The 19670-nt window shown below is 26.1% G+C and overlaps 1 protein-coding gene and 1 long non-coding RNA gene across 3 annotated transcripts in view; one reads left to right on the plus strand and one right to left on the minus strand.

Annotated features, from left to right (window-relative positions):
• The window catches only part of LOC122504565 (unconventional myosin-XV), a 115110-nt gene extending 111082 nt beyond the window's left edge, over positions 1–4028 (minus strand). The window contains exon 1 of the mRNA XM_043615724.1: positions 3520–4028. The gene's annotated coding sequence lies outside the window, so the exon portion shown is untranslated. The remainder of the gene's footprint in view (positions 1–3519) is intronic.
• LOC122504566 overlaps positions 1–19670 on the plus strand; it is a 71592-nt gene that overhangs the window by 14998 nt on the left and 36924 nt on the right. The window lies entirely within an intron of this gene.

Raw genomic sequence — 19670 nt, forward strand, 5'->3', positions numbered from 1 at the left:
TTTAAAAATTCTTTATGAAAATTCAATTTTAAGAAACTTTCAATTGCTTAATAAAATATTTATTTTTCCAGTTAAATAATTGAATTCTCGTAGAATTTTCTAATAAATATTGATTTAAAAATTAATTTCAAATTAAAATCTTTGAAAATTTGAACTTTTCATACTTTTAATTAAGAATTCTATAGAATTAATTTTTCTTAATAAGTTTAATGAAATTTTTTTTAATTCTTTGAAGTTTTTAATTTCTAATATATTCAATTGAAGAATGTCAGAATAATCGAAATTTCGTAATATTAAATTGTAAACAAAGGGATTTGAAAATTTACAAAGAACTTTTTTAAAAATTATTAAAACAAATTGACTTAAAGAAGAATTTCAGTTGAAAATTCTAGAAATGAATAACCGTAATGAGGAAAATAATTTTTGACTCGGAGTGATCGATATCTTCATGTTTTATAATAATATTCTTATATGTTATTGAATTTCAAATTTTTGAATATCTTAATTTCTTTAAAAAAAATAATGATTAAATATTTATTTAAAAATTAAGTTATTGATGTTTTCGAATAATTTTCGTTTTAAAAACCTGGAAAAATTCCGTTTTTTAACCTGGAAAACCTGGAAAAGTCAGGGAATTTGAAAAGCTCGCTAAGAAAACTTTACCTGGAACAAATATAAGTTTGACTATATTAGCGAAAGTTTTAGTTGTTTCAGTTAAGACTTTCGCTATTCCAGAGAAACTTATCGCTGTTCCAGGTAAAGATTTCTTTCCGTGAGTGTAAAAGCGTGACAACCCTGTGAATGCGGCATATATATATTTGTGTAAAATAAATTGTTTTAATGATTACAATAGACATTAGGAGTGATCTAAAGATGCAAAAAGTGAAATATTACAGAGAGTAAAATGAAATAGGATAAGTCGCCATTTGTCTGAAGCTTATAAACTGTCCTTATTGTCCAAGAGAATATGCGAATGATACGAGCGATAGTTTTGTCACGATAATTCTTGGTCTATAAGGACACAGAGTGCAGTGCAGTGTTGGCTCGATGGAGTAACGTGACGCGAATAAGGATCCTCTTGTACGAACACGATTTAATCGGCTAACACACGAGGTGGAGAAAGGAATCTTAACAGATCCTTGAACGGATCTTGAAGATCCGTCACAGTGAATTTCCACGCTAGATGATTTACCATCTTGCTATTTTAATCTCCGCCATGCTTTCAACTGCAAATGACATTTCATTTCACTGCGTGTCCTTAACGATATGAATTAATGCAATTTTTATCATCTTCATCATCTCTTATTGCAAGGTCATATCTCTCAGAAATAATGTCTCCTTTATCTATTTTTATAATCAGATAACATGTTTACTGTAATTTTCATTTCTTTTTATAGAGGATTAAAGTTAATTTTTGTTTTTGTTTCCTTTATTTAAGGATTTAAGGGTTCATACCGTTTTGTTAGCTTTAAAAATCGTTCTTTTATAGGGATTTGCATGATTTCTATAGGTTCTGTAGGAACCTTGTCTAAATTTTTTACGACGTTATTTAAGCGCGTTTTTGAACAACAAAAACGAGTTTTTCTTAAAACCACATTTTTTTGTGCTGTGTAATGTTTTTCTCTGAAACTATACTGAACCAATTCTTACTACATTTTTACCACATCTTCGCCGAAACTAGAATTGTGTAAAAATATTAATTTTTATTATCCTTTTAAACTGACAAACTGTCCAAAAACCTTCTTTTGCGGAAAACATGTTTCAACTGTCCTCATTTCTTTAATTTTTGCGCTAAAAATTAATAATTCTAGTTCGGATGATTACCATCACAGTCCTACTGATTCTAAATCTTTTCGATTTTCCTAATTCGAAAAAATACCTAAACAGTTGGCATCGGTATTTTTAGCATGGCTGAAATTATTGTTAAGTTTTAAAGTAAATAATTTAAACACTAAAATTTATTCAAATAATATGCAACGCTTTAGCAGCATGTGGTTGTTAGATCCTCAATGTTAATTTTGGTGCCGATTTTTCTCTTAAAAATCTGAATGGATTTAGCCGCTTTTTAACGAATATATCTGAAACATAATGACGGAGGGTATGTCCTAAAGTTTTTATACTTTTAAAATTAATTATTAGAAAACACTTTCAAATTGGTAAAAGAAAAAGTGAGGTTTGAAGTGACTGTCACAACTAATAATTGTGTACAGTGTTTTATAATAATTAATTTTATAAATATTTAAACTTTTGCATCTCACTAGTACTACCCTTCCTCATCATTTTAGATTTATTCACAAAAAACTAGCTGAATTTATTTAATTATAGTTTAAGAGAAAAAATGGGCGTCAAAATGAACATTTAGGCAGAGCTGAATGCGTTTTTTTTTAAATATTTGCATTTGAAAACGTTTAATTTTCTACGCTTTCAAATTTGAATTCATTTGGAATTTTTAACTGAATGTACATTTAACGCTTTCCAAAAATATTCGAATATTGTCATTATTTCTCTAAAAGAATTTTATCTTTTTCATTAATTTCGTAAAAGAAGAAGAATTTTAAATAGTAGAATCATAGTTTAAATGTAGGATTAACGGTATTTTTAGGTTGATAATTTTTTTAAAAATTATTTTCGGTTGACTTTTAAACAGTTTCAATTAAGACAGTATTTCTCTAATAAGGAAACAATAAATATGGTAAAATTGTATTGCAAATTGAAGCAAAATGAGAAAAAATGGTGCATAATTTTATTGCTTTTCTGGAAACGTTTGTCTCTATCGACTAAGAAGTTATTTTCTATAATATTGTCTAAAATGCTAAATACTGAGTAATCTTTCTTTAAGAGGTATTCATTTTTTCCTTCAATGGCCTTTGTATACAATTGACACGAATTATGCGGTAATAAACATGCAAATAGATGATTAGAGTATAGAATTTTGTTGCAAACTAATGTGCAGATTGCCTTCATAATATACACGTAAGTTTCTGAATAGAATAGGAGAGAGTTAAAGATATTATATGCAAGCTTTAAGAAAAAGAGAAAACAGCCTTGCCTTCCTTAAAAATTTGCACAAATTCCAGAATAATTTACTATTTGTTGCAATAAGGAAGAAATTAACATTGGTATCAATATTCCTTAAGTGATTCATTAATAAGTTTCGCGAAATTTAATTTCGTTTTCAAGGTTTCGAATATATGTATGCTTGATATTGAAGGTCAACATCCACATGCCTTTTTTTATTCTCATTCGATTATTTTTATTAATTGTAATGAGAATGGTAATTTAGTTTTTTTTAATGTTTCAAATTAAGAAATATTGAAGCGTTTGAAAAAATTTAATCTCCCCGCGCATAATATTAATATTTCTTTGCTTCTTCTTTACAACCTGATGGTCCAGACTTGAACCAACCATGCAGGTAGTCGAACCGGACATCAACGACGACGACGACTCTCCACAGGGCACAAGAAATTGAAGTACAACTTTTTTTTTCTTTTATATATTCTGTATAGGTATAGTACCTACCTTGCAATTTAGAAATGATTTCCAGCGTTATGAACCACCAGTGAAATTCAATCCTTGCACAGATTTCACAGAAACCAGAATCCACTAAATGAACACCCAACAAACTATGTAGTAACAAACAAATAAAAACGAAGAAAAGTGAAAACGTTTCGCAAATTGCACTTCCTATATGGAATCTTATGAAACTTGTAAAGTTATGAAACTTCCTGTAGATAATTTTTGATATCCAGAGTATTTGATGATTTGTTTTATCATTGAATCACATTAAGAAGGATCTTTAATCGATGTCACCAGGGAGAATAAAAATTTCTGGTATCATCCAGATTTCTTCTCGAGTTTTGATGAATAAGATAAATTTTGTCAGTGAGGAATAATTGGAAGCACTGTTTTTGAAAACTTTTTCTATTGAACCGTATTTTTTGAAAATGCAAAAAAATGTTGTGTTTCCGAAAGGCAAAACGGAGCACTGGATGCCTTTCGGACGCGATCAGATTGAGGTATGCGGTCGACCTCGCCTAGGAGGTAGTTTCCTTCAACTCCACGTGGCGCCACCTTCCATCTGTACCGTTACGCGTATATTACAGGTGGCTTTCATACCTGTAGACTTGGATAAACACACATTCCAAGGTGGGACCTGGCCTCTGTATCCGCACACACTTGTTTCCCAAATACTCTCGACGAGAGAGGTTTTACAAAGTGGTGTGGAGACCCCCAAAGAGGTCATCTAATCGCGTCGTCAGGCCATTGTCCCCCAGTTTGTAGTTGACCATCTTTCGCTTGTCATGCATATATATGCAACCTTCATATCAAGTATTCTTAACCTAGAGACCTTTTAAATTTCTCAGAATGAAATCGAAGTATGTTAATTTTTAATGTACAATGTTTAGTTTTTAGAAGAAAGAATTATTTCTGGTTTGAGGGGGTCATTCAAATGAGAGATTGTTAAACTTCCTGGAGACCTAGATAGATCAGGTGTATAAAGGCGGAATCGGTAATTAGAGGCTCAGTTGTTGATTAGTTATGAATATTTATAAGAAAGTGGATCTAACAACTGATAATTCTCGTTGGCGATGTATTTTATGTTTTTATGTTCTTGTTAGCCTATACCGATTGGCAATCGATATTTTAATGGACTTATTGTCTGATAAGGAACTGTTTGTTCATTACTGCGAATTTGAAGAATATACGCAGAAATGAAGCTACAAGCGTTTCGTATCCAAAAGTTAATCTTGTGTAGATTTGTTTTTGTTAAAATATGATAGAACTCTGTGAGTTCTCTTGATATGAGTTATCACATTACTACTAAGAGTTCTACAATATTAATAAAGTACAATGAACGAAGAGTTTGGTTTTGACGACAAATCTTTTGTAAATGCAACCATAATGGTATTGTTGTGCCAATAAAATTTTGATTCCTTAAGTACCAACCAAACGTTTTGTTGTCAAAACCAAATTCTTTTCTCAGTGCATTATCATCCTATATGCAAACAGTTTGCTCTATACCAAAAAACACAGAAAAAAATAAGTGTTAAATTTGTTGCGTGTAGTTTTCAGATGGTGTTGTTTTAACACAATTTTGGTGTTATTTTAACCCCATTAAAAATGTATATTAACACCCTCTAGTGTTAATTTAACACACTCTATGGTTATTTTAACACCAATGTTGTGCTAAAATCACACAGTTTTGGTTAAAAATGTTGCGTGTACTTTTAACACTACTTTTAATGTTAAAATAACACTTCTTTTTTCCTGTGATAAGTTTCTTATAAGTGATGTATCTTCAAAAGTATTATAAAAAATTTTCAAAATTTATAGTTCTTTAAGTTTTCAAATAATTCTTTGAATTTTTTTTTCCGCTGATTTGACCACTTTTTCACCTTTTTCTAATCAAAAATAAATAAGTTTTTCTTTTTTTGAAACCTTTTTCAAAGTGTAATCATAAAATTTAGACTCAATGTTATAGAATTCAGTGCGTTTTATTTCTGATTCAGATTATTAACACCACAACATAATATAAATATGTTTTTTTTATGTTAATGATTAAAATAATATAGATATCGTAAAGAATTTTAGTTAAAAAAACTAAAAAAAAAATCTGAATCTTGAAAAAGTTTCAAATAATTTAAAAAATTCAATTATTTTCAAAAATTTTAATAAAATTCTCGGCAAAATTTCAATTATTTGCAAAATTTTTTCTAAATTCAATGATATTCAATATCTAGTATTTTAATAAAATTTTCCAAAAGAATTCAATTATTTAAAATTTTATTAAAATTCTACGCAAACGTTTAATTATTTTCAAAAATTTTAATAAAATTCTCGGCAAAATTTCAATTATTTGCAAAATTTTTTCTAAATTCAATGATATTCAATATCTAGTATTTTAATAAAATTTTCCAGAAGAATTCAATTATTTAAAATTTTATTAAAATTCTACGCAAACGTTTAATTATTTTCATAAATAATAAAATAATTTCACAAGAATTCTATTTTTTACAAATTTTTTATAAATTTCTTCGCAATAATTTCATTAGTTTCATAAATAAATAATCAAACTCATCGCAGAATTACAATTATTTTTAGTAGAATTTTAATCAAATGCCTCGAAAAATGTAATTATTCTTAAAAATTTTTTATTAAAATTCGTCGAAAAAATTTAATTATTTAAAAGTTTGTTGATAAAATTCTTTATGAGAATTCAATATTAAGAAACATTTAATTATTCAATATAAATTGTTTATTTTTTTTATTTAAATAATTTAATTCTCGTAGAATTTTCTAATAGAAATTGATTTTAGTAAATTTCAGTTAAAGTTTTACGTAATAATTAAATATTAAAAGTGTAGCGTGAATTTTTAGAAATAATTGAATTTTGAAAAAGTTTTAAATTGAAGACTTTGATAATTTGAATTTTTCACATTTTTAGCTAATAATTCTGTAGAATTATTTTTTTTCAAAATGTTTAATTGAAATTATTCAAAGTTTTTATTTTAAAATATATATTTAATTGGAAGAATTTCCGAATAATCGATGAAATTTCGTAAAATTAAATTGTATAAACAAATACATTTAAAAATTCTGAGAATTTTTTAAAAAAATTATTGTAAATAATTGATTTAAAGAAAAATTTTAGTTAAAAATAATTTGAAAGTAATTTTGAAGAATTTACAGTAAAAATATTTTTTTGAGTGGAAAATAATGATCTTATCACTCGGTTATCTTTAATTATTATAAATTTTTGAATTTCAAAAACCTGCTGCATTTTCAAAATTTATAAAATCTATGAGTTCAAATCGCAGTTGTACGAGTTCTTTCTCAAAAAAAAGTTTTCAAAAAATTTAAAATTCAAAGTTTCCAAAACTGTTCTACGTAAATTTAAATCAAAATTCTGTCTTTTTGACAAATAATTATTCTAATAATTCTGTTATTCAATTCTATAAAAAGGTGAAAATTCGCTCTACATTGAAGAATACGAAAATTATGTTACACCTTGAAATTTATAAATATAGTTGTACAAATAATCGTACTATTTTCTTCTGAAAATTGTTTGCTCTAAACAAAAAATCCGTTAGAGATACTACAGTGAAATTTTAAAAAGTTATAATTCTATGAGTTCTAATATAAATTCCATGATTTCTAAGAATAGTTTTGGCGTATTATTACAAAGATTTCTTCAAATAACTCATCTGATAAAAATTGTTGTTAAAGTGAATAACATTCTAAAAGTAATGCTGCACATTGAAATTTATAAGAAGTTAAGTTTTAAAAATTTAGAAATTTAAAATTAACAATTAAAAAAATTAATAATTAATAATTAAAAATTAAAAATTAAAAATAGAATTAACTTTAAAATTAACAAAATTATAGTTTTATGAGTTTTTATAATTTTTATTTTATTATAAAAGGATTACGCAGTATTTACATTAGTTTTGGCTCTTAGTTGATTTTTTTGTTTGATTTAAACAAAATATGTTTAACTCAAATATATGTTTTTCTCAGTGTAGAGGTTTGCAGATCTAAGATAACATTTGCCGTATACTAGTCCACACCCAGAGAAAAATTTTATTTAAACCAAATATAATTTATTTGAGTTAAATAAAAAACAGTATTACTTTAATTCTGCTTATAATGTTTATTACTCAAGATTCTATTACAAGAATTTACTACAATATTTTATAATTCTTTTACAAAAAACCATTCAGGATTCTCAACCCTAATTTATTAAGACATTACTACAAGGTTTTTAAATCACATTTTTTCACTGATTTTATTTTAAAAAGCAGATTTGTTTATAATTACATTACATTAATTACTGTATTAGATGTAAGATATTTTATAGGCCGTGGAAAGTTTCAAATTTCACTATAAAAGGTTATCTGAAATCTTACCAGGAAAAGTATATATAAATTTTTTAATTTTGATTTCTGTATGGAAATCCTGATTTGAAAAACGACTCTTCATTTAGTTGAATTATTTGACGAAATTTTTGAAAAATGATCATTAATCAATAATCTCATCTGTAACATCTTCCACAGATAGATTAATGGTCATCAAGAATTTCTCCATTAGTTTATAAACTATAAAAGAAACATTATATCTGTAAGGAATATCAAAATAGAAAAATTAGTAACGCTTGCTTTTATGATCTTTGTCGATATTAAAATGACTTTTTCACTTTTTATTTTTAGTAATGAGATGTTGTACATATTTGAAAGTACACAGTTTGAATCATTAGTCTAGTTACTCCAGATATGTATGTCATTCTTCAATATAATATTTATTCCATATGCATATAAAAGATAAGGTATGCATACACATTTGATATATGCTCTACATCTTGTGTCGTTTGACTTTGGAGTGAAATTAAACATTTCCCATACATGTTTCTAAATGTAGAATATTATTTGATTCTTCTTATTTTTCTTTTCTTTTTGCTTTTAAAGTTCAGTATCCGTTAATTTAGGAATATGTTGAATATATTGAAACAACATGGAAAGTGAACTTACTCTAACCGGTCGGATATAAGCGGTACATATATTTTACACTCTGAGAAAAGTTGCAAGATTTATATTTAATACAATAGAAAATGGTTAAAAGAGTGTAATAAACCTAATACAATAATTGTTTGAGATAATGATGCTTTGTGGTGAGAAAACATTCAGTGTGAATATAACATATCAGACGAAATTATTTTTTATTTTTCAATAAAGAATTTTGTAAATTAATAAAGCATGTTATTCTTTAATGTCAGTTGAATTACTATTGTTGTATTGTTCTGTTATGTACATTTTCATTGCGTTTCAATAAAGAAACGTTATTATTGAAATTATAAATTGAAAACAAAAAAAAAAACTTCACGGAAGCTTTTTTCTCTTATATTTTAATTTTCTTCTTTTGATGATTTTATCCAACCTCATTAATAATTATAAAATTTTTCTCTTATTCTAAAAAGCACAATTACCACAGTTTTTCTGATAAAATAAAAAAATTGATGTAATTTTAAATTTAAACTCGTTTAAAACGTTGATATTGTGTTGTGAGAATAATATGACTGATTTGAAAGGAGAAAAGAGTCTAAACCTTGAAACATCTAACTCTCCCTTATATTATATACATGTATATTGTATACGATGGACAAAAAGAGTTTAGAATGTGCATTACAATGTTTTTCTTCTTGAATAAGGTCATGGATATGCTGAGTGCGTTAACTCATTATAGTTGTTCTTCATTAGTCTTAAAGAATGCGACCATAAAAATTTATTTGGTATGTGAGTGTGCATCATGTATATATATATAATATAATAAACTAGATATAATGTAGTTGAAATTCACCGTTTATACACGATATATGTGACTCTCATAAATTGTTTGTTTTCAAAATATATAATCTATATCTGAGAGTGTGCATAACGACACATTAAGACTTTCCATAAAAGTGTTAAAAAAGAAAGAAAATAAAATCGGTGGGATTAAGATACAGAAATATACAAAATGAAATATCAACAAGCACACATGCGATAACTAGTTTTGCAAGAAATTTATATCAACAATTATAAATTATAAATAGAAAATTATTAATTTAAAAAAAAGTCATTTGACTACTTTCTCGATTAGGAAAATTAATATAATACTATATTCACTATTATCTAACATTTAATGTATGATAGGGAATATTAATTTATGGACTTACTAAGAAATACATCATTTTACAATCATGTCAGTTTATTATCAACAAGTTTTATTATTATTATTATTATTTTATTATATTACCTCTGTATTATTGTAATTTACTACAGAAGAATTAACAATTTTTACATATCGGAAATGTTAAGGACACGATTATCCATAGAAATACAGATCTTTAAAGAAAGAATTAATTATCACTAAAATAATTAAAATATTAGTATTAATAGTAGTTTTTAGGAAAACAAAAATATTAATTTTCAAGAAAAAAACTTGATAATCAAAAAATGTATTTGTTTAAAAGATTTACATATAGGATTCAAATATACTTTGTCATATATATTGCTTCTGTAGAATTTTTTAAAAATGATTCGATTTTAATATAATCTGGCTTATTTTCTTTAAAAAATGATTCTCTACAATGTCACCGTTCAGATTTTTAAACAAGCACGCCGTTTAAAAAATATGCTTATTTATTTAAAAGAAAATTTTGTTTTTTTAAACAAATAAGCATGTTTTCAAAACAACACGCTTTATTAAAAATCAGAACGGTGACGTTGTAGAGAATTATTTTTTGAAGAAAATAAGTCATATTACATTAAAATTGAATCATTTAAAAAAAATTCTGTAGAAGCGGTATGATTAAAAATATATGGATTATATGTAAATTGTATGTAATAAATAAAATTTTTGATTGTCAATATTTTTGCAAGAAAATTAATGATTTTGTTTTTATAGGAAATACCTACTATTAATAATAAATTTTAAATAATTAAACGTTAATTAATTAAAGGGTTCGAACTAGGTCCGTAAATCCCGTAATAGTCCGTAAGTTTGCTTGCAGTCCGTAAAAGTCCGTTTTTTTAAAAAAAAGGTCCGTAAAGTCCGTAATTTGATTGAAAAAGGTCCGTAAATTGTACCTGCGATATAATTTGGATAATTTTAGAGAAATTTCAAATAATTGTAGGAATTCAATTATTTTCAAAAGTAATAAAATTCTTATTAGGAATTCAATTATTTTGATAAATATAATAAAACTCATTGCAAAATATTAATATTTAAAGAAGTTACAAGGGTTTTTCTAAGTTTAAACTTTTAACACATTTTAAGAAATTAGTAGTTAATTTAAATTATCTACTAAATTAAAATTAGTAGTTTTTAGTAATAGTCCACTGCAAAAAGAAAGTCTTATTCTAAGACCAAGGCAGTTTTAAATTAAGATACAACATTTTTAAAGCATTCAACACTGAGAAAAATAAACATGACTGGGTGCTGTCCAGACAGGAATGGTTCCTGTCCAAAAAAACAATTGAGTTTGGCAGCTGTCGGTGCTGTTTGGACATGAACGATTAATGTCCAGACATTACTGATTCCTTTATAGACAGGAATGGTTCCTGTCCAGAAAGCAAAGAGTACTGTCTAATTACAAAAATTTTTTGGACAGGAACCACTCCTGTCTAGACAGTACCCAGTCATGTTTATTTTTCTCAGTGAATGCTGAATTTAAGACTGATCTTAAATTAAGATTTATTTCTTACTGTGTGAATTAAACAGTTTCACTAATTCAATTAGTGAATTAGATAACTATTGCAATTAGTAAAATTCTGTTAAAAAATTAGTGGTTACTATTTTCATAGCAATGGTTGCTAGGTTACCATTTTCATAACAACAATTGCTATGGAAACAGTTGATTAAATAGCCCCAAAGGGGAAAAGTTGTTCATGAAAATTGCTACAATAATTAATAAAATTTTACTATTTTTTAGTAGAATTCTAGTAATTCAGATTAAGAGAGTGAGAAGCAAATAACTTTAAGGTTATGTTTGTGTTATTTTTACCTTCATTAGAAGTTTGTTTAATTGTGTGAAACTACAAGTAGTTTTTATTAATTATTTAAGTGTAATCAAGACTTAAATATCAGAGGTTAATATTGAGAGTTAATCCCCTTTGTGTATTTTCATTCAAAAAATTATAAACATAACCTAAAATTGTTTGCTTCTTAGGTACCTTTCTTTGAAGTGCGGTACATTTATTAATTTATTTACTCATTTTAAAGCTTAACGGTCAATGCCCTCTCGTACAAAAAAATTAAACATCAGCGCAATAAATATTAGCTTCTCCACGCAATCGCCTTATTACAGAATTTTTACAGCAATCAGTTTGGCAAAGTTGAAAATAAAAGAGAGAGAATTCGCATTAAAAAAAAGCATAATATTTGCTATTTAAGAATGCAGGACAATAAATGATTTCGTTAATAATTTTGTATGAAAAAAGTATATCGCTAAACGAAAATTTATATTAATAACTGTTGATAATTTAAAGTCTATTTAAAATTTACCGTAGAAGAGTCAGTTAAATTTTTGTTTTACCTTCTAAAGGAAGGAGACTTGGGTATCTGTGAAAGGATGTTAGTAGGATTTCTGTAATACCAGCTGGCGAAACCGTCACTTCTTTTTTGAAGAGATTCCTCTTCTTCAGTGTTAAGGTTAAAACCTAGAGGCCACCACAATTCTATGAAATCAATTTTATTAATTGAATATTAATGTAAAAGTTCCCTTTCCTTTTATGAACTGATAATATTATATGTGGGGTACTTTATTTTATTATTAATATTTATATCATTGAATATAATTTACATAAATTATTATTAATTTATAAATATATAAATAATACATATGCTTAATATTTTTATTGATGACATAATTTATATTAGAGAAATAAATATTTAGAATTGAATAAAATAATTTTTATTTAACCTTTGGAGAACACCTCTTTTTTAGATCATTTTTCAATGCTCAACCAATTTTAAACTGTTTATCTGACCAAACTAACAATAAGAATTTTTTAAAAATATAGTTTAAAATCTGTAAAATAAGTCTGTATACTTTAAAATTCTTATAAAAAATATTATATTATCAAATTATATTATCATTCGTAAAAAATCGTGGGGTCAGAATGACCCCATGTGCTTTCCGTTGGTTAAAATGTTAAATCAAATAAATTGTATTTGAACTAATAATTTCATTATTTAAAGCAAATACCATTTCATTAAGTTATAAATAAAAATTATTCCATACAAAGAGATATTTTTTTATGATAAACAAGCAATTGTTTATTTAAAATTAATACATTTTTTAGTGTACTAATTTTTATTTTATTGATGGTTCAAAAGAATATTACTTGACTCAACGAACAATGAAACAATAAATATATTAATGATAAACAATAGTTTACCGTTAATATTTTATTCATTTTTAATTATTATACTTTAAAAATAATAGGAAAATACTGTTCAATTATTTAATTGTGAAATAATATTTTTTATTAATAATAATTATGACAATAGTAAAGCCAAATTTTTGGTTTTGGCATCTGATTAAAAAGCAAATGCATCAAATCTTTTATCTGAAATGAGTAATAAATGTAGGACAATAATTTCTTTCATAAATATTAAAAGCTTATCTTAAATTGAGAAAAATCATTGAAACTATAATCATATGTGTACATTCAGTAGCTCACTTTCATTATTCTGTTCTCTGATATATATATATATAATTTACATAGACTCACGTTATCAATGTTCTTGCGTAAATGAGACTTATGTATATATGATTGTCTGAGAGAGCGCAAGATAATCGAAACATCGAATCACACTTTAGCAAAGTACAATCTGGTCAGAATTGGTCTAACAAATAGGTGATCAGCTCCACCGAATATAGTATACACTAAATGCACAGCACTCTCCAGACTGTTCAAATAGAGTAAATTAGAAACACGAAATTAGAAAATTATTCTAATAAGCGCATAGCCAATGACTTTATCAGACTTCATTATCGATTTTATTATTAAAAAAAGAAAAAACATTTTAATTAATTTGGAATTCGATTCCTCGTATCTACTAAAAGTTTCCTTTACTGAAATAATTATTAAATTTTTACGTTTAATATTTTCTGTACTATTATTATTCTTATTTTTCTGATTATCGCTATGATTATATCATCATATTTCTTATTATTTTTATTATTACAGAGTATAATAATAATTATTATTAACATTATTATTTTTATAATTATCACTATTATTATCATTTTTATTATTATTATTATAAATTTTATTGTTATAATATTTTAGTTACAATTAAAATTATAACTAGCAATATTATCCGCGCACAAGCGCCATAAAATATGTGTTTCACTAATATTCATAAACTAATTAGAGCCGTTTTAATTTAAGTAATTAAAAAAATCATTATGACAACTAAAAACTAATTAGAATCTAATTTTTAATTTATATTCTTTTAAACTTTAAAGTATACAAAAAAATCTTTGACAACTTTCGAGGTTACTAATTTCAAATCTGACATCAGGTTTTCTAAATTCAAAATGGAGAATCAAATATGGCAGTCAATCTTTTTTAAACTTCACCAAATTCGCTTGAAACTTCTTTAACTTAGTACTTCAGGGACTTTTAGAACCTCAAAATCTGAATTTTATGTCAAATTCGCAATAAACGTCCTAAAAAAACATTGAATTCAACAAATTAAAAAAGTACGACAAATTGCATGCTCCATTTTGGATTTTTAAAATTTTATTATTGCTGCTGAACTTATACTTTTTAAAAATTGTTACGTTTAACTCTTTGAACGAAGAATTAATTAATTATGAAGCGTGTACGCGCAATAATTGGTTCACTTATCCTTAAATTATTTTCTTATATTCGATTTATAAATTTGTAATTTATAACGTTTTTATATACTTACTCTTTTTTTCCTTCGAGAATTATTTTTAAGGGATTTTTTTATTTTTTGACACCAGGTTATATATATTAGATTATTTTTGCTCCTAAATACTTTTTATTCATATTTTTTACTGAGCGTGAACCAGATTTTTTTAAATATTATATCTTATCCTCGCAGTCTTATATATGTATACAGTATAGGACAGAACTCAGAACTGTAACGATTGATATGGATGAGAGACGCTCGGCTTTTGATATACGCTCGATTTGAAATGGAAAATCGTGTCTCGTATTGGATTTGAACGTGAGGCGAAATGAAGATGATTTCTTGTTGAATAGTTCAATGCTTAGAAGTAACACGTGGCGCGTGACATTTCATTGCAAAAACTTTATTCTTTTCTATTTATACGATGAAAATTCTGTGCTTATTGTTCTATTGAATGTTTGTATATAGATGAATATAATACTTTCTTATGTTATGAGAATGTAAACAAATTTCTTTTCTATCAATTTCAATTCTTTTTGTATCAATTGTGATGCGCTCCGAAAAAAGGTACTTAAGATACAAAAAATTTGAGGTTATGTTTGTAATTTTTGGAATGAAAATACACAAAGGGGATCTACTCTAATATTAAACACTCGTATTTAAGTCTTGATTACACTTAAATAATTAATAAAAACTAATTTTATTTCTAAATTAAACATAAAATCTTTCAATTAAGGTAAAAACAAGGACAAACATAACCTAAAAATGATTTGCTTCTTAGGAACCTTTCTTCAGAGCGCGTGACAATTACAGGCGCAGGCCTCGGATTCACGTGACTATATTGATACTTTTTTCACCTATTACAACTACTTAGCTACTATTTTAATATAAATAAGTTATTAATGTCACTTATTTTATTAAAAAAAGTCACTAATGGTACTTTTCTTAAACCAAGATTTAAATATAAATTTATTTAGCGAAGAAATTAATTCTAAGACACTAAAAAGGGGAGAATAATTATAAAGATGTCATAAATTAAAATAAATTAAAATTTTAATTCTTTAATATATTAATTGTCAAACTCTCTAAATTTGATTATTAATAATTATGGAATGAAGAACATCTTGAGATTAAATATGGAGATTCTCTTCTCCACCTGCGAATTTCAAGGTCACCGTTAGATGGCAGTTCAGTTGACAAAACCGGATTCCACACCACCTAATGATGACCTTGGCTTTCTCAAGTGGAGAAATTTAACCTCACATTCCTCAAAAATTTTTTTATAATTAAAAAAAAAAGTTTTTAAGAGAATAATTTAAATCGTTTTTTTAGTGCACTTTTATAACACTTTTTATTTAAACACAAAACATACTTATTGTTTTTCAAAAATAATGTGCGAGTATTTGCAACTATTATGAACATTTTATGACATTTTCGATACTATTTTTTATTTCTAAACTTAGTGCTATAGGACTCCAATTAGAAAAGAGTGAAAAAACTGTATTAAGAAAAAAATTTAAGTAAATCAAAAAAAATTTTTAATCTGACAGTGTAGGAATGTAAATTTTCTGTGTAATTGGAGAATTTTAAAAAAAATTTCACCCAGTCTTGGTATATTTGTGGTAGTTTTATGTAGCTAGAATATATAAGGTACACGAAAGGTACGAGTAAGACCCGGGCGATGGTCCCGGGCCGCAACTTAAATTGACTCGATAAAACTTGGTGGAATAAAATGGCTTGGGGTCCGCGCGCGCGAGAAAGCCCACTATATCAGAAACATCTGCCAAACGTTATTACAACTTTGAATAAAGAACGGCGCCAGGCGACTACGGAGAGAAGTTTTGCGTGGCAGCAATCGTGGTAGCCGACTTTTTTTTTCCAACCCACGAAAAGAAAAACTTTTTCGCCCTGTAACCAACCCCCTTATTTTTTTTCCCTCATCTTTATATTATATACTTTTCACAAATCTACAGCAAATCTCTATTCTCTTATAAAGTTATTCGCAATAATCAAAACTGGGAGGCAAACTTTTTTTGACAAAATTTCGGGAAAAGTTTAAAAAAGTTTTTTTTTTATAGCATTGCGCTTGAAATTTGGGAAATTTATATGTGGAAAGTTTAGAAGAAAATTATTGGTGTGGATTTTTTTTAATATTATTTGAGTTTTATTTATATTTTTAATCGTTTTGAGCTTTTTTTGATAGTTTTGACTATATTTGTAGAGTAGATTTTACTATACGGTCGGGAGGATATTTTCTTAATTTTTATAGTGAAATTTACTTCAGAAATAATAAAAGTTACTCGGGGAGTAAGAAAAATTATTATCAAAAATGTATTGAAACACCAGGGGATTGTTTATGTAATTTTATATTTCTAGTTTGACTTTTATATTCAATTTCATTTTTATAAATTCTTGTTTTTATTTTGTCATTCATTTTCACATTCACAATGACATTTTTATTTTTATTTTCTCTTTCACTTTGATATACGTTATGATTTTCACTGTCACATTGATAGATTTTTCTTTTCACTTTTACTTCGCTGGATTTTTATTTCCACTTTCTATTAAAGTGAACATAAAAATGAAAGTGAAAATAAAAGTGAATGCGAAAATAAAAATCCATTGAAATGAAATTGAAAATTGAAGTAAAAATATGAAAGTGAGATCAAAAATATGTCAAAGTGAAAATAAAAATCTATCAAAGGGGAAATGAGAACTAAAGAGACGTATGAATACTCCCGAAATCTTATTTGACATAATAGTGTTTTGATATAAAAATATTTAACTTAAATTTCATTTAACATGACGTACATTTGACATAAATTTCATCGCACATATAATTCATTTGACATAACTAAAATTGACATGAAATTCATTTAACATAACTTCATGTTACATAAAACTAATTTAACATAATTATTATTTGATATAAAAATCACATGACAAATTTTATTTGACATAAAAATCACTTGACATAAATTTCACTATAGTAGACATAAAATTCATTTGAAATAAGTTTCATTTGACATAAATTTTATTTGACCTTAAAAGTTATTTAATATAATTCTTATTTGACATAAAATTCACTTTGCATAAACTTTATTTGGTATTAAATTCATTTTGCACAAATTTCATTTTACATAAAACTTATTTTCGATAAGTTTCACTGGACTTAAATTTTATTTAACATAAAATTCATTTGGCATAAATTTAATTTGGTATAAAATTAGTTTAACGTAAACTTCATTTGACATAATATATAAGGGCAATAATGTAAGCCCGCCTATATTTACTAAATAAATAAATAATATTCATTTGACATACATTTAATTTGGTATAAATTTGGTATTAATTTAACGTAAACTTTATTTGACATAAAAGTTCTTTAACATAATTCTCGTATGACACCTAATAAGATTGACATAACTTTCATTTGATATAAAGATTATTTGACATAAGAATAAAGGCGCGAATTTAATAATTGTCCAATCTTAGTTTTCTTCATAACATCTGATTGATTAATTTAAAAATTCGGGCCGATACTTTTATGTCAAATGAATTTGAAGTCAAATTAAATTTATGTCAAGTGATTTTTATAATAAACGAAATTTTTGTCAAGTGAGAATTACGTTAAATGAATTTATGTTAAATAAACTTTATGTGAAATATCAGTTATGTTAGATGAATTTTACGACAAATAAATGAAATTTATGTCAATGGTTTTTAATGATAAATGAAATTATGTTCAATAAGTTTTATGTCAAATGACATTTATGTTAAACAAACTTAACGTCAAATGACAATTATGTAAAACACATTTTACGTCAAATGAATTTTATGATAAACGAAACTAATGTCTATAATGAAATGTATGTCAAATGAATTTTATATCAAATGTTAATTATGTTAAATGAAATTTATGTTAGATGCGGTTTTGTGTCAAATGACTATTATGTTAAATATGATTTTGGGAATATTCATGTACTTAAAGTAAAAGTGAAAATGAAAGTTAAAGAAGAAATAAAATTATATAATTGACCCACAGGTATTATAGTTTCTTCTCTTAAAATAGAATTCTTTCAAGTGGGGATATTTTAAACTATTTAAGTCAAAAAATTTAGAGCACAAAAAATTTGAATTTAAAATAATCTCCGTACAATACACTATTTTTAAAAACTAGCAACAATAAACCTTGTAGGTGGCGCCACGTTATATCATTTAGTTTAATTTGCGCAAAAAATGTTTAATTTTCTTATGTAATTTCTTTTGCACAATGGAATTAATAAAATTTCTTACAATCCATAAAATATAATAGAAAAAGATTGAATTTAATTTCATACTGACAATAAACGAAAAAGAACAAGTGTGGGGATTTTCAATGGCGCAATGTCACTAAAAATATATACTAGCGAATTCAATTAATCCTTTTATGAAACTTTGAAAGAATCTTTTCTTGCAACTCCCATATAAATATAATTATATCGAATGCTTTCACTACCTCTCGAAAGTAAAGCAGGGTAAATTATCGAACGCTGCGTGATGTATATTGTATATCGACAGGACAGGTGCTGTAGGGCTCTGACTTTACCAGTATATATACGATCTTTTGTTATGACTACCGGTCTTTGGTAAAAGATGCCTCATTCTCAAAGAAACCGCTTTTGATCGGATACCGTTTCTCTTCACGGTCTCTCGTTGGAACATCATGAGAGGTGCGCGTTCCTTTTATTTTTATTTTTTTAATCCAACAACCTTCTCCACTTCATGTACATAACAGCGATCTTGATCGAAAGGACCACCTCTCTTTTGCCCTCTCACGGCTGAACACAGTTTCATTCGCTAAGCAATTGTGCGAATGTTGCGGTCAGCTTCGATTTTGCTTTATTTCGCCTCTCACTGTAAAATCCATTATCACCGCGTTCGACGATACAGCCAATATATTTATATTCTCATCTTTTTTTATATACTTCTATTTTCAATATATATAGAGCAATAAAGAGTTTGAAAACATTCCTTTCTATAATACAGGTCTGCATGATTTTTTTTATTTTTGATATCAGAGTGGTTTCTAATGTATTTTTGTCTGCTGATGAACATGATCCAGGGTCCTGAAATTGCTTATAGGGTCTCGTTAGGATTTTTGAAAAAGTGGGGGTAAAGATCACAAAAATAGATTTTTTTTTCTTTTTAACCTAAATATTTTAGAGAATTTTAATTAAGGTGATGTCGAAGTTGATGCTATTTCT

The sequence above is a fragment of the Leptopilina heterotoma genome, unplaced genomic scaffold (assembly GCF_015476425.1).
Source record: "Leptopilina heterotoma isolate Lh14 unplaced genomic scaffold, ASM1547642v1 Lhet_305, whole genome shotgun sequence".
Taxonomy (NCBI): Eukaryota; Metazoa; Arthropoda; class Insecta; order Hymenoptera; family Figitidae; genus Leptopilina; species Leptopilina heterotoma.